The sequence below is a fragment of the Ranitomeya variabilis genome, chromosome 6, assembly GCF_051348905.1.
Source record: "Ranitomeya variabilis isolate aRanVar5 chromosome 6, aRanVar5.hap1, whole genome shotgun sequence".
NCBI lineage: Eukaryota > Metazoa > Chordata > Amphibia > Anura > Dendrobatidae > Ranitomeya > Ranitomeya variabilis.
The window spans coordinates 170574305-170595211 of NC_135237.1; the positions used below are offsets into that span (position 1 = coordinate 170574305).

Here is a 20907-nt window from a genome sequence, read left to right on the forward strand (position 1 = left end):
AACATTAGCGACGCATTTGCGACGCATTGCCAAACGTTGCGTCCGTTTTGCGACGCTTGGGCGTGTGGTAGCGGACCGTCGGGAGAAAAAAACGTTACATGTAACGTTTTTTGCTCCCGACGGTCCGCTTTTTCCGACCGCGCATGCGCGGCCGGAACTCCGCCCCCTCCTCCCCACACCTCACAATGGGGCAGCGGATGCGTGGGAAAAATGCATCCGCTGCCCCCGTTGTGCGGCGGAGACCACGCTAGCGTCGGGAACGTCGGCCCGACGCACAGCGACGGGTTGTTCCCGACGCTAGTGTGAAAGTAGCCTTAAGCGCGTGGGAGTTTGTCCACTTTACCTCCACCCCAGGGTGTGGTCTGGGGGTTAAATAGTTGGCCTCCAGAGCCATTCAGTGTTCAGTAGGGCTGGAAAGAGGAACTCCAGTGTTTTGTATCCTGAGAAGGAAAAGTTGAACCACTGAATGGTTACTATCCCTGCAAATGCAGAGACTGTACACCATTTTATTTTGTTTTTCCTGTTTTTGACCGTAGAACTGTGTTTATTCTCATTGTGCGTTGGTTTAAACCACATGTCTAATAAATCAAGGGAAAATTTAAAGAGCCAAGGTAGCTGTGTCTACCTACGTGTGCAGCCAATCTACCACTATCTATCTCTCTATCTAAAACCCCCTCCTTTATAACAGATCTAAATTGAAACCCTGGTGAATTTATCAATAGCGATGAATAAGCACTCGGCTTTCATGCTAAAGTGTGCCTATCAGTTCAGGTAACTTGTCTGCTCAGCTAACTCTTGTATGTACAAGAGAAATGACAGAATTTCTGGCTGTTATATCACTTATATCCTGCATATTTCATCAGTTACCCTCTCTGCAGGCTCTCTCTCTGATTTTCAAGGGTCTCTGAACTAATGGGTGCAGACTAGCTGCTATGAGGTCTCCTATTCAAACTGCACAGAAAAAGAGGGATTCCAGTTAATTTTTGCACATGGTAAAAAACAGCAGCAGCAACAAGTGGGACATTATACAGCAATACTGAGCTGTATGACTGTGAATCCAGCTCTGGAATAGTTTAAATTACTCACTAACTTCAGCACAATCTGCTGTCTGATCTGAATCAACTTGTTTTCCCACTCCTCTTAACCTCAGCCCTCTCCGCAAGTGGTTTAGGAAGCAGAGGGAAGAGAGGCAGTGGCTCATAGTGGAAAAAAAGCAAATTTTTAAGATAAAATATTACGAATGGCATTGACTTATGCAAAGTTTGTTGAAAAGACGGTGACCATTTAAGCAACATTAAATGTCATTTTGTATAGAAATATGTTGATGCTTAGCTAATTTTTTTCCCCCAGATCATGTTCTTTGGCTATTTTAAGCTGATCTCCATAAGGGCAAAGCTATGAGTCCAGATTACAGCTAAGGCTTCTTTCACACTTTCATCTTCCAAATCTGCACAGGATCCGTCAAGACGTTGAAATGACGGATCCTTTGCAGATTGTGGAAAACGTGTGCACTGGGCCCGTCTTTCTGACGGACCCGTCGAGCCAATGTGCACCTGTTGTGTATGCGTCTTCGCAGTGGTTTTCCGAGACCGCGACTTCTCGCGAGATTTCGCAATATATTACTAGGAAGTAACGCTAGCTGCCGGGAACATCTGTGACGCTGCGCGGAAACGCCGGTAGGTGAGAATATTGCGATTTTTCTTATTATTATTTTTAACATTATATCTTGTTACTATTGATGCTGCCTAAAGCCTCTTTCACATTTCCGTCGGTACGGGGCCGTCGCAAACCGTCGGCCCGACGGACGTTTTGCAAAATTGTGCACAACGTGGGCAGCGGATGCAGTTTTCTGACGCATCCGCTGCCCATTCTGAAGGGGACGGGGGAAGGAGGGGACGGAGTTCCAGCCCCGCATGCGAGGTCGGAAATGGCTTTTTTTGTCATGACGGTCCGCAAAAACACGACGCATCCATTGCACGACGTGTGGTCATCCGTCACAATCCGTCGTCAATAAAAGTCTATGGCAAAAAACGCATCCTGCGGGCACATTTGCAAGATCCATTTTTTTACCAAAACGACGGATTGCAACGGATGGCAAAAAACGGAAGTGTGAAAGAGGCGTAAGCTGATGAGCATACATGAAGTCAGGTAGACAGACACACCCTCGATACTATTATTAGTTCCGGCTGCGGTACTTCTTCTCTCTGCAGCACTGTCTGCTCCTTTTTGCTGTAATGTATACCCAGCACAGTCTATCACAGGTTCACCAGAAAGTCCGAGTATGCCTTTTTGCTGTGAAGCTCACAAGTTAAAGCTATTGAACATTAGAAAATGTTTGTGCTGGATACGGTTAATCATGTTGTTGTCAACCTGCTGTTTATCTTAGGGTATGTCCACACTGGGCTTTTCTGCAGCATTTTTTCATGCTAATTTTCAGCTGCTTTTTACAGTACCAGCAAAGCCTATGAGATTTCAGAAATCTCATGCACACACATTGGTTTTTTTTGTCATCGGGATTTTGTGCTTTGCTGCTTTTTTGAACATAAAGCATTTCACTTCTTTCAGCGTTTTTGCAGCGTTTTTCACCCATTGGCTTGAATGGGTGTTGAAAAAAAGCAGAAAATGCAAAAAAAATGCAGCAAAAACACATGTATCATTATTTACAGCCTTTTTTCTGGAGTAAAGTGATGGACATCAGCATGGACAAAGAGACACAAGTTAGCCCAAAAAAAGCACCAAAACCACACCTAAAACTGCGTTTTTGCCGCAGCTTCATTACTGCCACGAAATTAGGCTTTGCCACAGAAAAAAAGCACCAAAAACGCCCTGTGTGAACTTACCCATAGGCTCATCATACAAGGGAAGATTAAGATATACAGGTGAAATACCGTGATTTCTAAAGGTGACCTGATATCAGGATTTACCCTCATTAACTTATTACAGCGCTACATTCATCATGTAATGTGAATTGCCTGCAACACCAATGTTAGAATAAAGTTACTAGCTTAATCTTAAAATGAGTGCTTTAATCTTGTGGTGCATATATTCTAATCGGAAAGGTGAGCTCTAAGTGCTACAATCCGTCCCAGCCAACCGGCATCACGCCGACTGAGATGTGGTGATAGTCTTTGTAGTGCCCGACTGCTCACTGCTTCCTAAATCACACAAATGCCCAGCGACTGCCATTGGCATGCACAGTGATCTTCTACCTATGTGTCTCACATAAAGTCTGACTGACCGAGCACTTCCCTCTACTGTCTCACTGCTGTGTATAGAGCTGGATAGCAGTGGCACACATGCAGGCGTTCAGTACGCAGGTGCCACTGCTTGTCGGCTCAATACTATGCACAGCAGTGCAATGTGTCTGCTGTGAGATCGCAGGGGGAAGCGTGTGAGCAGTCAGACTCCGGTTCTGCACAGTGTGACACCAAGGCAGTGTCACATAGGCAGAAGATCACTGTGCCTGGCCAGAGCCACAGCGGCCGCTGGGTATTTGTGAGATTTAGGAAGCAGGTATGAGGTAGAGGGCAAGAAAGTGGACGTCTTCTGAAACTACAACCATGCCTCTGAGGGTGTGATGTTGGCGAGCTGGGCTACTCTGCACTTAGTGCTCGCCTTTCTGGCTAGTCATACTGAATATGTGGCACACCAAGATTAAAACACCGATTTTAAATTTATGCTGGCAACTTTCCTTTAACATTGGGGTTACTAGAAACAAGCAGTACATGACGAATGAAGAGCTATAAGTAGTAAACAGGTGTAAATCTTTGTGTCAGGTTCCCTGAAAAGTGGCAAATTCCACTGTTCAGGTTCCTTTAAAGGGAATCTGTCGGCCTTTTGAGTTATTAATGTGGTCATACAGGTGGTATACAGCTGAAATTAGTCACACCTGTACACCTCCTGGATGATGCCTTGTTCATTAAAAATGATCTTTTATAGCTCCGATCTTCCAGGTTATGGGGCAAAGGCTGCTCAGAAGATAAGCTTGTGACTAATTTCAGCTGTATACAACCTGTATGCCCATAATAACTCAAAAAGGCGACAGATTATCTTTCAAGGAACCTGAACAATGGGATTTACTACTTTTCTGGGTACCTGAAATATTGCAGAGATAAGTTTTGGTGAAATATGTAAACTGAAATAGATAGCTTGAAATGTCTGGTTCCCTATATCGTGTACTACAATTACTAAATGGCAATTGCCACATGACTTTACCACAAATTCCAGTGGATTTGCAATGCAATTTTCCGCCATGCAGCAAAAACTGTTGAAGCAGATAAACCATTTTCGGTTATGATCCGGTGACTTTGGAGCCGCATGAACTTTCTCTGGAGTAGGTGGAAACTGTACTGACCACAAAACCTGAACTAACACCGTAACTAAAAGTAGCCGTGGGGTGTGCCTAACAAACCCTAGACACCTCGACACAGCCGGAGGACTAAATACCCCTATAGATAGAAATAGGAATACTACCTTGCCTCAGAGCAGAACCCCAAAGGATAGGCAGCCCCCCACGAATATTGACTGTGAGTAGGAGAGGAAAGACACACGCAGGCAGAAAACAGGATTCAGCAAAAGAGGCCACTCTAGCTAAATAGGGAAAGATAGGACAGAATACGAAGCGGTCAGTATTAAAACCCTTCCAAAAATATCCACAGCAGATAATACAAAAAGTTCCACAATCTAACTAAAGACATGGAATGTATATCTGCCACTCCAGAGAATCCAACAAGACTGAGAAAATACTGACACAATCTAAGCTGGACAAAAAACACTGAATAGCACAGAATTATTAAGCACACAGCATGTGCCACAGAAACAAAACCAGACACTTATCTTTGCTGATTTGGCAGAAGGCACCAAACCAGGACCAAAACCTCCCAACAACCATGGACAACTGGCAAGGACTAATGAATCCTGCACGCCTAAATACCCCAGTCAGAACTGCAATCAGCAGATACACCTGACCAGGACTGCAACTCAGGGGCAACTGCATTACCACCTACAACCACCGGAGGGAGCTCAAAAGCAGAATTCACAACAATTTTCTTTACATGTATTTGACAAGTGGTGAAAATCTGCATGGCAAACTACCGCAATACATGCTGAACTGCAGGCTGAATTAGCCTCATGGTTTATAGTTGTATGGCAAAAAATTTGTGTCACTTTTTATACATGTGCTGCACACAAAGATGCTTTTACAAGTTTTGGTCCAAGACCGATGTGGAACAGGCAAGGGAAATAGAACACTTCACAATCCTGCCTTTGGTGTAACCCAGCATAATATACAGTTGTCTATATGAAGCCAAAATATTGACTGGTGTAGTGGTTCAGGAGAGTCTTTTGCTGAAAAGGGATCTAGTAGAAGATAAATGAGTTGTCTAGCGTTATGATATCGATGACCTATCTTCAACATATGAAATAGGTTGGGGTCCAACACCATTGAGCTGTGTTCAGCTCTGATGGCGGACAGTTGTAAACAATGAATGGAGCAGAAAGGAACAGCCCTGATCACGATGTAGTGCCTGTCGCTGAGACCTGCAGCTCTTCTTCTATTGAATTGGCCATCAATATCATAAGTCTGGACAACCTCTTGAAGATATGGACAGATATGGTTCAACTGCACAGCATACTAAGAGAAGCTCTGGAGAAAGTACTGTAAAGATACAGTAGAGTCCGGAGAGCAAGTGGGTGGAACATGACTGGCTGATTGGGTTTTCAATATGCTACATACTGTATATATTAAGTGGAGCTGCTGTATAAGGTTGTGAAAAACCGATATATTGCTTCTACCCATTCCCTGTGCATGATCACTATACAAACTATATTACTTATAAGATGTGCCACCATAGTAATAGCTATTGAGGATAAGATTATGCAATTTATTATTTCTATGGGGACAAAGGCCACATCAGACACAAGCTTGCTTAACATAGATGTAATCCTGGAACATAACCAAAGTTCAGCAATCATGTTCGGAATTGTGACATGATGTGCAACATTCTTTAAAATATTACTGTAGTGGAATAAAAGACCATCAAGCTTTACGTTTGGCTTCATCAAAATATACTGTATTACCCCCCCCCCCGCAAAAATAACAGGTTTATTCATGTCTGAAAGCAGTGCTAAAACTAAATAAAAAGAACAATGCAATAAGTCCTTTATTTTACTGGATACTGCAGAGTGTTGCTATTGGTGAAAAAAGGACCTTAAAGTTTTGGTTAAAAAAAGAAGAGGAATAAGTAGATGAAATCTGCGCATATGATCTACTTGCAAATTTACACACGGTGACACACACTAAGGTAAGCACGTATATATTTGCCCTTCTTACAGAATGTACGTTACACTTTGTGATAACCCACAAATATACATGGTGTTCATGCAATTCTTTCATCTATTAATGAAGAAAGAAGAGAATACAGATGTAACCGTTGTTCAAGCTGCGAGGTGTGCTGTAGTAATATTAAACTGTGTTTTCACAGCACGGACCCTTATTACTTTGTACTAGGGTGGCCATACTGAGCAACACATACGGTAGTTGTTTGGCTATTTATTCATCTGTAACATTGTATAGAAAAACAGGCATCTATTAGTCAACTTCAGATAGGAAGAGTATGGGACAGATTTATTACTGTTTGATGATCAAACCAATATATTTATACACGTAGCATTTGTGTTTACACCATATTTGTGAATTCAACCACCTTCTGGCACAGATGCTCTTTCTCAAGAAATTTGGTTTAGAAATCATGCAGTTTGCTAAATGAGAAGTTTATCACTGATTGCATTAGGGAGAGACCTTCACACCATTTGAATGGCATGCCAATACTGAAAATTTCCCCCCAATAACTCTCTTACTCGCTCTCCTCTTTGTGACCTATTTTGTGGTAGTTATTATAGGATATATATTTATTTTTATCCTTTCTATGCCAGTGCTGAATACAGGCACCAATGTCCGCTGCTAATTGTGTGTGGGAGCATGGAGATTCAGTGTAGTGACCTCAGGGGCTAGACTTGGAGGCAGTACATATGGAAAACTTCAAAAATAGTGGTAAAAGCTGGATGTGCAAGAATTCATTTTTACCTTTTTTCCCATATTGAGATGATGAACCATGCAAGAGAATATTGCATTGGAGTTTTATAAATAAATAATTGAAAAGCAACATCTAGACATATATGCCCTTACATAACAGAGTATCCTACAACAAGAGAACGGACTGAAAGCGCTGCCATTATACATTATGCCTTACCACAGATGACTATATTCCTACAGGTAAAGCCACCAGATGACCTACTCAATAACAATTAAATTACACACATGATTTACTGACGGACCTCAGCAATATCTTAAATATCACAAAGCTCTCCATAAAGATGCAGAACTTCAGAGCTTCTTAAGAAAATGTATCAAGAAGCTAGCAGAAAGAACACACACATATACATGCGATTCCCTGAAGAACCGAAAGAGCTCTTGACACAAAGTGAAGGATACTTCAAAAGAAACACACAAAACCACAAGGTAATGATCTACTCACTCCACTGAACCGAACTCCCATCATGCAAATCTTTCCACCTGCTATGTTTGGATACCTATCATTAGAGCCTCATTAGTCACGGTAAACCCACAGTAATATTCTCCACTACTGTCAGTTTTGGCTTCCTAGGAAATGTATTTGTAAGGACACATTGTGCGTATGCCGGAAACAGACACGAAAGACATGAAATGGGACTAGACTTCTTGACGGTACTGGGAAGGGTTAACAGAATGACAGAAGCAAGGAAGGGGGGCACAAGAGGAACATCAGCATTAGGTGATCTGGTAACAATGCCCTGCTTTACTGACAGGACAAAGAGCCTGCTCGGCATAGCTACTCACCCATCGCAGAGTCTTACATTAGCCATGGGATCAATTCAAAATACATTTATTACAATATATACATTACAACAATGAAAGCATTTGGATTTGATTACTCTCCACTTTATTCCTCACTTGTCTATGTCCTAATTTTCACTAGTCGTACCCAGAGCTTCCACATGTGCTCCGCACTACAGACCCTGTGCTAGCTGCGCTCGTGACTGACTGGCCTATGTGTGGCATTGATGATTGTATCATCAATCGTTTCTGACAAATCAGCACATTTAGGGTTATGTGTACAGTTTGCTTCCTAACATAGCGCTATATACAGTATATATTAATAATATGGATACACAAATCACTTTATCATAGCATGAATGCATATGAAATGCTGTGTGCGCTAGGTCACATAAAGCTTTCACTGTAGCCTGCAATTTCTGGCTCCATCTCCATCAAATGATTTCCTGGCATTTTGGCAGCTGAAGTAGCCGGCATGTGCTGTACTCACACATATCCCGCTGGTCCATAGTGCAGGGCAATGGTAATCCTCCTTCTAGCACTGGTGCACACACATCCGCTGTGTAATCTCCTTGGTGAGGGCATGTGATGATGAGGAGTCCCCTCTGTGTGCACCTACAACTGGCGGCCAGTGCTAGCACAGAGAGCTGAGCGTGCAGCCGGGCTTATGTTTATGGTGCTGCTGGAGCAGCTGGGATGTGATAGGCAGGGGCATGCTTACACCGCCCAATCACACGCCACTTCCATTCCAGGGAAATTCCTGCCTATTTATTTAGGATCCTAAGAGACCTTTTCCTCTCCATAATATTAGAGGGAAAAAAAAACCTGTTCTGTCCCCTGATCACACCACATTAAATTACATCTGTGCCCTTGGCATTCTGTACGCCCCCCTCACTGCGTGACATACAGCCGCTTACAGGGAGAGAGTTCAAATTCATTTCCAGTTTTCACCTTGTTGGGGAGAGGGGAAAAGAGGGAGCGTCTGGGCTCAATAATTACTTATTCTGTCACCATGGAAACAGACGGGATGTAGGGAGCTAGATTTGTATAGAACATCTGCTGCCAGATTCATAATCAACTACAATCTCATCTTTCCCCTCCCCTCATTACTTGAATTTCATGTGGCGGCTCTGTTTTTCCTTTTACGTCCTCTAAATCCTGCACAGGGCTTCCGAAACAACCTGGGTGTCCCCACAGTGAAGCCGAACACAGAAACATAGCAAATGCCACGCCATGTCCCAGTGTAGACAGAGAATATCATAAAGTCATCTGTCTACTATCTTTAATGTATGCAAAGAAGAGTAAGACATGATGGGAAATGATTCCTCTTTATTCTCTCCCCCGTCACAGCACCGTGATGGGGACTGTACACCATTTCTGGTCCACAAAGTTTCTGGGACCTCTGTCACACAATGGGCACATTTACTATAATATTGAGTGGGTTTCTAGTTTGGTGGAAACTGTGCCAAACTAAGGCGCAAACTGGTGCATCTTGTTTTACATCGATTTATTCAAAGTAAAACCAGTGTATGAAAATGGGCAGGACTTCACATCGCAGGGTGAGGCGTAGACACAAAAAGATGTGGCTCATATGCAGTAAAAGGGCACCAAAGAGTGACTACATTTATGCGCAAACAAGACGGCGTGAAAAGTTAGACAAAAGTGTAAATTATCATCCAGTGACAAGGTCGGCACAATACTGTTCAGTCTAAGTTTACAATGTCCTTCATGTGCACACTATGTCACCTACAGCACAGAATTATGAAACAGTCTTGGATTAGCTAGGACATATGCAAGCATCGGAGGAATACAGCGTGAAGTATACACATTCCCAGAAGAAGTTGGATCCAGTTGAATTTTTTACAACTTGCATTTTGTGGTAATCTAAGGGGCACAATGAAATCTCATCCACCTGCATTACGCTGCGATGGAACAGCAGCACACAATGAGCTTTGGCCATGCAACCTATATTGCAGACAATGTCATCATCTAACCTCACCCCAAGTGTGGACACTGCAGCTTTCACATTCCGTCCAAGCAGAACTGACTGCGAAAGATTGCGAAGGCCACTGCGCATCAGCAGCCACTGATTTCCCGCATCAGTCAGATGACCCCTCTAGATATTGATGCCCTGAAAACGGCAGGGGACACAGTAACGAGTGTGGACGTGTGGTGCTAGTCTGGGAGGATGGTATAAGATTGTTTTTTTCTTACCCAACCCTGGGCCCATTGAGATGAACTTTTAAAGGGAACCTGTCACCCCCAAAATCGATGGTGAGGTAAGCTCACCGTCATCAGGGGGTTATCTACAGCATTCTGTAATGCTGTAGATAAGCCCCCGATGTTACCTGAAAAAGGAGAAAAATACGTTCGATTATACTCACCCAGGGGCGGTCTCACTGCGGTCCGGGTCCGATGGGTGTCTCAGGTCGGGTCCGGAGCCTCCCATCTAAATTCCATGACGTCCTCTTCTGGTCTTCACGCCGTGGCTGCGGCGCAGGCGTACTTTGTCTGCCCTGTTGAGGGCAGAGCAAAGTACTGCAGTGCGCAGGCGCCAGGCCTCTCTGACCTGTCCCGGCGTCTGCACACTGCAGTACTTTGCATAGGAAATTTTGCAATTTTCAAACATCTAATCTAACACTACTAGACCTAAATTTAATCTAACACTAATACTTTTTTCTTTACTTTTCAAAAAAACTGTAAGCCTAACCCTAACAAGCCTAACCCGAATAACTAACACAACCAGCAAAAAAATTAAAGAAATTAAAATAAAAATTGACAAGGGGGATGACACGGGGGGAGGGGGAAGAGGATGATTTATAAAAATTGAGCTATAAATTTGAATTCGATTTTTGTGACTTTTTCGTCACTGGAAGGACTGCACTTGGACGTAGGGCATTTCTCTTCTCTCCCAGAACAACTGCAAGTATAGAAAAGAGAGGCACAGCCCAAGTGCTGCCATAATTACTAAATATTGGGGTTTTTGATCACCATGACAATAATCAAAAGCCATCAGCCAATGTAAAAAATCCCTGCGTTTGCTGGGTGCAGAGAGGCAGATGTTGGAGCATGCGTCTGCCATTTTCTTTCAGCAGAAGGGTGGCCAGGGGGATCACGAATCTGCTGCAAAGGTACCCTGAGGGGCTTGGTGAACATTATTTCTCTCTACTCTGGATCACACTTTTTTTACGTGATTATTCCTTAAATAACTGCGATCACATGATCAGAGACTGGAAAAACTGGCCCTGATCATGTTCTCCAAGTCCTCCACTGGTAGCTGAATCCCTGGAGATATTCAGACTCTGGGGATGGGGTGCGCTACACCCTTACTCCAAACAGCAGTTATTTTAAAACGATGATGAGTGAGGCCTCTTAGCGACCACCGTTTTAACGCGTATCGGTCGTCATTAAGGGAATCTCTTAGCACAGCATGACTATTCCAACCAAACACAGGCGCTCTATGCTCTAAGGCGGGGCCAATCATTTATATACATCTTCCTAACTGCTTATTTACCATCTATCTCCACCCTTCATTGCCAGAGATGTCAATCAAAGAAGATGGTGTGAGCGGGGCAGATTGAGGGAAAACAAGCAGGTGTAAAGGTGTATATAAATGACTAGATGGTGGCCCAATTCTAATGCATCGGGTATTCTAGAATATGTATGTAGTTTATTTATGAAGATTTTAGAATAATGCAATTTATACACAGGATTCGGCTGGCCGCGACCAATTAGTGAAGCGTGGTTCAAATCCCACGCCAATTTGAGGCCGGACTGCGCCTGTCGCTGATTGTTCGCGGCCGGCCACGCAGTATATAGCACAGCCACGTAGTATATAACAGCCCATTTAGTAAATAGCACAACCATGTAGTACATAGCACAGCCACGTAGTATATTGCACAGCCACGTAGTATATAGCACAGCCACGTAGTATATAGCACAGCCCACAGAGTATATAGCACAGCCCACGGAGTATATAGCACAGCCACGTAGTATATAACACAGCCCATGGAGTATATAGCACAGCCACATGGTATATAGCACAGCCCACGGAGTGTATAACAGCCCACATAGCATATAACACAGCCACATAGTTTATAACAGCCCACGTAGCATATAACACAGCTCACGTAGTATATAACAGCCTACGCACGCAGTATATAACACAGCCCACGTAGTGTATAACACAGCCCATGTAGTGTATAACACAGCCCACGTAGTGTATAACACAGCCCACGTAGTGTATAACACAGCCCACGTAGTATATAGCACAGCCCACATAGTATATAGCACAGCCACGTAGTATATTGCACAGCCACGTAGTATATTGCACAGCCCACGTAGTATATTGCACAGCCCACGTAGTACATTGCACAGCCCACGTAGTACATTGCACAGCCCACGTAGTACATTGCACAGCCCATGTAGTACATTGCACAGCCCACGTAGTACATTGCACAGCCCACGTAGTACATTGTGCAGCCCAAGTAGTATATTGCACAGCCCACGTAGTATATAGCAATGTGGGCATCATATCCCTGTTAAAAAAAAAAGAATTAAAATAAAATATAGTTATTAGTTATATACTCACCTTCCGTTGGCCCCCGGATCCAGGCGAAGCGTTTACCGATGCTCCTCGCAAGCTCCGGTCCCAAGAGTGCATTGCGATCTCGTGAGATGATGACGTAGCAGTCTCACACAGGGTTAATAGCAGCGTTAACGGAGTGCATTACACCGCGGCATAACGCGGTCCGCTAACGCTGCCATTAACCCTGTGTGAGCGCTGATTGCCGGGAGTATGGAGCGGGCGCTGACTGCGGGGAGTAAGGAGCTGCCATTTTGCCACCGGACTGTGCCTGTCGCTGATTGGTCGTGGCTGTTTGGCCGAGACCAATCAGCGACTTGAGATTTCCATTACAGACAGACAGAAATGCATTTGAAAAAACTGACCGTCACATCCAAACATAGATTAAGTGTGAACAAGTGCTGAACCTTAGAGTCACCAACTCCTATACAGTCAAGCAAAAAAGGCAGCACACTGCAGCGCTAAAACATGCAAACATGAAACACGAAAATTGAACTGCATTACTGCACTAGAAATATGAAAAATGAGAGCGTTTAGCGCATAAAAAAGGCCAATTTTATGTGTACCTGGTAGACACTTTACGGCATCTCTCTTATACCAGGTCCTACGCTTTCCTTCCTCGCTGAGAATAAACGTCTCCATGTGAATGGGTACCTATGAAAACCTCTTCTTAGACAACATTCTCTCTCTCTGTGGAGGGGTACTGGACCTGCTGCAATTAAGACACCTGTGACTAGGAGGCGGAGTGCTCGGTCAGAAGGCTAAATAATACATTTGAAAAAACTGACCGTCTACTGACTAGTGCAGTAATGCAGTTCAATTTTCATAGCCTAGGACCTGGTATAAGAGAGATGCCGTAAAGTGGCTACCAGGTACACATAAAATTGGCCTTTTTTATGCGCTAAACGCTCTCATTTTTCATATTTCTAGTGCAGTAATGCAGTTCAATTTTCGTGTTTCATGTTTGCATGTTTTAGCGCTGCAGTGTGCTGCCTTTTTTGCTTGACTGTATAGGAGATGGTGACTCTAAGGTTCAGCACCTGTTCACACTTAATCTATTTTTGGATGTGACGGTCAGTTTCTTCAAATGTATTATTTAGCCTTCTGACCGAGCACTCCGCCTCCTAGTCACAGGTGTCTTAATTGCAGCAGGTCCAGTACCCCTCCACAGAGAGAGAGAATGTTGTCTAAGTAGAGGTTTTCATAGGTACCCATTCATATGGAGACGTTTATTCTCAGCGAGGAAGGAAAGCGTAGGACCTGGTATAAGAGAGATGCCGTAAAGTGGCTACCAGGTACACATAAAATTGGCCTTTTTTATGCGCTAAACGCTCTCATTTTTCATATTTCTAGTGCAGTAATGCAGTTCAATTTTCGTGTTTCATGTTTGCATGTTTTAGCGCTGCAGTGTGCTGCCTTTTTTGCTAGAAAGACTGAAATGGACCTTAGACAATTATATAGTAGATTGGCCGCATCGAACGCCTGTACTTGGTTTGAACAGGCAATCTGTGCGGGCAGTCTCTTTACAAAGGGGTTGATGTTTGAAATTATTGTCTTCCCTTAACCATGACTAACTCCAAGAAAACAAGTGCATTGCTTTGCATCAGATCATAAAGAACTTCAAAGTGTTTAAATTGCCGTGAAATAGAAGAAAGTCCAGCAAGTGACAGAGCCGTTTATAAAGGGGATTCAGCTTCGGGATCGGTTTTCACCAGTGCAGAGCTTATTCAGGAGTGGAAGCAGGCACGTGTCTTTGCAACTGCATGCACAGAGACAAAGGCTTTTGGACGTTGGACTGGTGTTAAGTAGGGCAACCAAAAAGCCACTTCTCTTCAAGAAAAATCTTCAAGGAGAGATTGACATGCTGCAGGAAGTACAGGGATTGGAAGTTAATGACTCTTGCTAAGCAGGACTGTAGTGTTAAAGTTGGGTTATGGTGAAGTAGTGAGAAACAGTGGACAAAGAGAAAAACAGAGAAACAAGGAAGGAAACTGTGGAGAATGCTACCAGTTGCAAAAGAAACATTTATAAGACTGTGTACCTTCTATCCGTTGTAAAAGTTTATTTTTGAATGGTGACCTCCCTCACTGAACTGTCCAACACCTGGTCCTGGCAAACCGGAAACATTGGTTACATGCAGCCTGCACGGGCGTAATGCCCTCACAGCACAAATCCACCCACCCAGCCGGGACACTCACTAACATGTAGGGACTTAAAGGGAACCTGTCACCACGTTTTTGGAAGATGGGATAAAAATAGCGTTAAATAGGGGCAGAGGTGGGCATTACATTAGTGTGTTTGTTATGCGTTTATTACCCACCTAAGTTGCCGAAATACCTTTGCAAAGTCTCCGTTTTCGCCTGTCAATCAGGCTGGTCTGGTCAAAAGGGCGTTGTCTTCCCCCAGATTTTGCGTAGTTTTCCGTTGGTGGCGTAGTGGTGTGCGCATGCCCAAGGTCCCGAATCCTCTGCCAGGGGATTTAAAAGAGCGCGCTGTTCGTTTTCATTGGTGATCGGTGGGCGCGGCCATCTTCCTTTGGCCGCGCGTGCGCAGAAGCGGCGCTCTGCTGGCCGCGGCTTCAGGAAAATGGCCGCCGCGATATCCATCTGCGCACGCGCGGCATCCCGCGGCCATTTTCCTGAAGCCGCGGCCAGCAGAGCGCCGCTTCTGCGCACGCGCGGCCAAAGGAAGATGGCCGCGCCCACCGATCACCAATGAAAACGAACAGCGCGCTCTTTTAAATCCCCTGGCAGAGGATTCAGGACTTTGGGCATGCGCACACCACTACGCCACCAACGGAAAACTACGCAAAATCTGGGGGAAGACAACGCCCTTTTGACCAGACCAGGCTGATTGACAGGCGAAAACGGAGACTTTGCAAAGGTATTTCGGCAACTTAGGTGGGTAATAAACGCATAACAAACACACTAATGTAACGCCCACCTCTGCCCCTATTTAACGCTATTTTTATCCCATCTTCCAAAAACGTGGTGACAGGTTCCCTTTAAGAGAAGAGTACCTCGCTCACGGCTACCGCCCAAGTTACACTACACTACAGTAAGGAGAAGTGGTCGCCAATATACCACAAAGGGATTATGTTATATTGTAGCTCTTGATAGTGGCATACTTTGATAAGCTGGTTATAAATTATAAAAATAAACAGATGTCCTACTTTGGTCCAATCTGGGGATCAAACTCACCCACTGCAATAAATGGGTTCACAAAACAAAAGGGCAGCACACAGATGGCATTCATGTACTGTCCGCTTGAAGCCACTTTAGAAGCAGCCATTCGATTCCTTCTTCCATACAAGAAATATGAATGGCATATAGATGGTAAAAACAGACAGAAAGCAAATGGATAAAAAAAAGAACCATCACACAGATGAAAATATTCTGAAACTAGCTAAGGACTTGTGAATACGATTTTATGTAAATATTATTTACTTTCTGTATTAAAATTTCCTAATAAATTATTATCTTTGTTACACATTGATACAAAACTTTTTGGAAGCTTCCATGAACCTTTCAGGTATTGTTGAATTGAAAGCGAGCATCTCATCAATCATGGTTGTACCAGTAGGATCTGCATTATTCTTCCAATTTATACAGTGTCTAGTTCACTAGAAGCAAAAACCATACCTGACAGTCTGTGATGGAAACTAAAAGAGGTCTGTAATTGAGAAAAAATAGGACCCATACAGAAAACTACTTTGAATGACACATTCACTTTCCGTTTTTAAGCAACGTGAGGCTCGATTTGCCTTGCATGTGTCTATTTCAACTAAAACGTGGATATGAAAACAAGGCATTTCTTTTCTGCAATCTTTTTATTTGAGATCTATACATAGCTTAGGGTGCAAATAAAAAGAACATATCTAAACAGTATATAAAATTACACGAATGTATACATCTTTGATGTTGCAGTTACAGTATGTTGAATAACAATGTAGATTTATTAGCCTTTTACAGTAAGTATATGGGACAAAAGAGGACAACCCTAAAAGGAATAATCCAGAGACATTTCTCCATCTTCTATGTAAAAGCATACAATACGTGTTGGGCTGCGGATTACACTTGGGTATTGAATGAATATAAAATCTCCTCTAGGTAACCTAAAAGTATTCGAAGGAAAGTAAGTGAACTAACGGCACAATATGTAACATGCTCTATTGATTAAAGGGAATCGGTTACCGGGTATTTGCTATATAATCTGAGAGCAGCATGATGTAGATTGTGAGCCCTCTCTCCTCCTGTACCAGTTGTGACCTTTATTGTTTAAGATTACTGTACTTGTTTTTATTATGTATACCCCTCCTCACATGTAAAGCGCCATGGAATAAATGGCGCTATAATAATAAATAATAAGAATAATAATGATTCAGGGGCTGAGACTCTGATTCCAGCAATGTGTCACTTACTGGGCCTCTTGCTGTAGTTTTGATAAAATCACTGTTTTATCAGCTGCAGATCTGGCAGTTCTCTGAATACTGAGCTCTGTATAACTCCGCCCACATCACTGATTGGCAGCTGTGTACACTGTGCATTGGCAGGAAGGTGCCAATCAGTATTGGGGTGGGGTCACACAGAGCTCATTCATACTGGGGGCTACATGGCAGCAAATTTATTTGTCCTCTAGTGATAATCACCAAATGACAAAACAGTGTTATTTTTTTTGGAAACCTACATCAAGCAGCTCAGGAAGTGACACATCGTCGGAATCAGGGTCTCTGACTCTATATTATGCTGTTCTCAGATTGGGTGCCCAAAACCTGGTGACACTCAAAACGTTTCGGTCCTACACCTGGACCTTCGTCAGTAACGTACAGCAGAGTATGAAAGGGGGGGACCAAAGGGTCAATAGACATACAGGAGCGGCGTCTTACACAAGAGCCAAGCAGGAGCGGTACTGTGGAGACCGTGGTAGATAGTAGCCGGAGCAGACGCGGATTCCACCGCTGAGACCAGCGGTGGAATCCGCGTCTGCTCCGGCTACTATCTACCACGGTCTCCACAGTACCGCTCCTGCTTGGCTCTTGTGTAAGACGCCGCTCCTGTATGTCTATTGACCCTTTGGTCCCCCCCTTTCATACTCTGCTGTACGTTACTGACGAAGGTCCAGGTGTAGGACCGAAACGTTTTGAGTACCACTACAATAAAATTCACTCAAAAGCATCAAGTTGAGTGCTAGGTTCTTTTTTATTAGGGTTAAAGAAGGTGTGGGAACCTAACCTTAGCACCTTCTCTTCCAGTAGTGCACACGGCAATTTTTTTATCAAAACCTGGTGACAGACTTCCTTTACTTGCACTGCTGAGAAAAAAAAATCAGTATTATAACATGAAACTATGTTAAAGGGAGCAACTGTTCACCTAATTCTGCTGACATGAGATTACGTTATGTTGACCAATGTACTGCTTTACCCTGGTTCTTAGAACATGATGGATTGGTTATTCTGCAGGGAATGCTTGCAATTTTAGGTTACCTTACAGTTTAATTCACTTTTTACATATAGCTATTTTTTTCTCACTGCAATTGGTCCATGCAACCAGATGTTCCACCAACTGAGAATCAAAAAAACAAATTAAAGAACCATATAGTTGGCATTTACATTTTGGCACCCAACAAACCCCATTGCCTTATAACTTCATCCCTTTACCCCTCAGTTTTACTGCAAACAATGTATGCAAATTATAATGATGTCCTTCTTGTTCAGAGCCATAAACAAATCTGTAAGGTGTGTATAGCAATTCAGACAAACACATTCACCTCCAAACTGACTTACAACCAGAGAACATTTAGGTTTAGAACTTGGATCACTTCCCTTCCTACACAGAGATCAAACAATGATCATAACAGTGAACTGACAAAAAAAGCACCTCATGGAATAAACACAATTTAAGTTCACGTGTACTCTGTAGAACTTGGGAAATTATTTTCTTTTTTATTTATTTCCATTTTAAACTAAGCCCCATTTACAGCTTTATTAATGTAAATACCTATTGTGTATGACATTACTCCTGTTTCCAAGGAATCTGAAAGTGCAAATCTATTTGTTTCTCCTGTGCTAACATTTCAGGCACTTAGCACCATTATCAGTTACTAGATTTAGTTTGCCAAAAGAAGATAATGTATGAATTAGTGCCTCTTGTAAGGATGAGTCCAAAATCTTATTAGCAAAAAAGCACATACCATTTATCATTTACCATTTATCATTCAATCTAACAGCTTGTATCACAGGCTCACAGTCACATTCAACTGAGAAACCATTTATGACACAAGCGACATCACCCTAAGGAGTCTTCAATGCCAACATGATGAGTGTGATGATCAGCCTTTATGGTCATATGCAAGGAAGCCGGGTGCATGCTCCACAGCTTCATCGGCACACTGCGCATGCCAAGGGGTGCATTAGTGACACCAATCTTCTGTTTCAGCCAGTTGATGAGAAGTTAGATATGTGTTAATATCGCCCTCTTGGACTTGTGCATCCTCAATGAAGCAGAAGGATTAAAATAAGTGCAAAAACTGCCTACTTTTGACCTAGTGACAGTTCTTCTATCAGATGAAGTGTCCCCTACAGTCAATAACTGGCTGCAGTGGAAATAACAGAGGTCACAGCTGCACCAGTAATCCATCAGGTACTTAAAAGTAAAAACATTAATCAGCGCTTAATATTGCTTCTAAAGACAATAAAGTTAAAAAAATTGGACATTTGTTTTAAGGGTCATTTAACCTGCACCATTCTTAGACTATAGGGCTTCCATAAAATGCAGTCAATATTCTGCAATATTAAGCTGCAGTAAACTAGAAAGGAATGGGTTTTGTAAATTCTACTATAGTAGAAACCATTAGGAGCCATTTACTCAATGTTCTAGCAGTTAAACATTTTATTATGATGTGACTTAACATCAGACCAACATGCATTCAGCACTACAATTGGATAGCATTACATTGTCGTGGAACAGTGGCATAGAGATGTAGCCGCCACCAACCTGAAGATGGATTAATATGAAAGTCAATCTGTCAGTAAAATCAACGTCCCCCAAACCACATACATAGGCATGCAGGTTTTTAAAATGTAAATCTATCAATACCTTTATATCATCTATCTGTTGCTGCATTCCTGAGTAATTAGCATTTAATTTGCATGAAAATAACTTATTAAGTGCCAGCCTCTTTAGCTTGATTAATAGCTCACTCCCTGTGTGATATCAGGTGCCAGGCAATGAAATAAACCTTAAAAGAGAAGAGAAAGGCAGGATGCTCCATATTGCAAAAATCCTTGATCAAATGGTGTTGGTGAGGGCTGATAGAAAGGGCAAATGGTAGCATGCTCACCTTGGAGGGATGTGCAAATATCAGGCACAACTCTGCTTCAAGGCAAGAGATGGAATGATTCAGCTGCAGCTTTCCCCAGATGAAGGTATGATGCAGGAATCTCCATGTTTCAGATGAATAATTTAACAATTAAAATAAAGTGTGTAAAATAAGCACTGCTGAAGGTGACAGTCTGACAGGTAATATCTTCATAATAATTTATTAAATACACAGCTCTGGGCTTCATCATAGAACAGCTGTTTTCCTCAAGCCAGAAATGTAACTTATATCACCCTATATTTATCTTAGGCAAGGAAATCAGAACGTGAGCTAACAATCGAGCTAAAAAGGCTGGTTTTGGGAGGGAAAACAACCAGTGGAGGCAGTGAATCCTGAAGTGTTTTGTCACGCCTAGAGCATTTAACATCTCATTTGATTATGAATTAAAAACTAATTGCTAGGGAAAGCAGTAACATATAAAATATATAAAGGTGTCGATGGATTTATATTTAGAAGACCTGCATGACCCAATATGCGGTTTGGAGGGGATGATCTCACTAACAGATTCCGTTTAATAAAGCAACGTGCCTTGGCATTCTGATCTATTTGCATAGCACAACCGTTCTCAGTTACTGTAAATTACGGTAAAATGTGGCACTATGCAAATAAATGTAGGCGTCACACTGTCGGGGAAGCAAGTTGCATGCAAGTTAGCAGATACTACATTTATACCTTCCACAGAAACAAACCAGGCAACTGCCATGGGACTCGAGGGTAGAGCGGGCCTTGCACTGAACTGTTTTTGGACAGAGAATATATGAGACTTTTCACATGCTCTATAAGAAGGCCCATAGATTACATGGGTATCTGTTCTACAGAACCTCAAATACAAATACCAAAGACTAAAGGATTATGACCCCAATTCATTAAGACAGACAATGCTCACACTGGTCTTCATGGGGGAGTGGAGTCGGGAGTATCTAAGAAGTATTTAATTATAGACCTGTCTCTAATCTTCCCTTCATCTCCAAACTCCTCGAAAGCCTGGTCCACTCCCGTCTTATCCGCTACCTCTCAGATAACTCTCTTCTCGACCCTCTTCAATCTGGTTTCTGCTCCTTACACTCTACTG

At 42.9% G+C, this 20907-nt stretch overlaps 1 protein-coding gene across 4 annotated transcripts in view; it reads right to left on the bottom strand.

The window, feature by feature from the left end:
* Positions 1-20907, bottom strand: part of ELMO1 (engulfment and cell motility 1) — a 522734-nt gene that overhangs the window by 128313 nt on the left and 373514 nt on the right. The window contains exon 1 of one of the 4 annotated variants that reach the window (XM_077269249.1): positions 8364-8557. The exons of the other annotated variants lie outside the window; for them this stretch is intronic. The gene's annotated coding sequence lies outside the window, so the exon portion shown is untranslated. Of the gene's footprint in view, positions 1-8363; positions 8558-20907 lie in introns of those variants that run through there. 4 annotated transcript variants of the gene reach the window in all.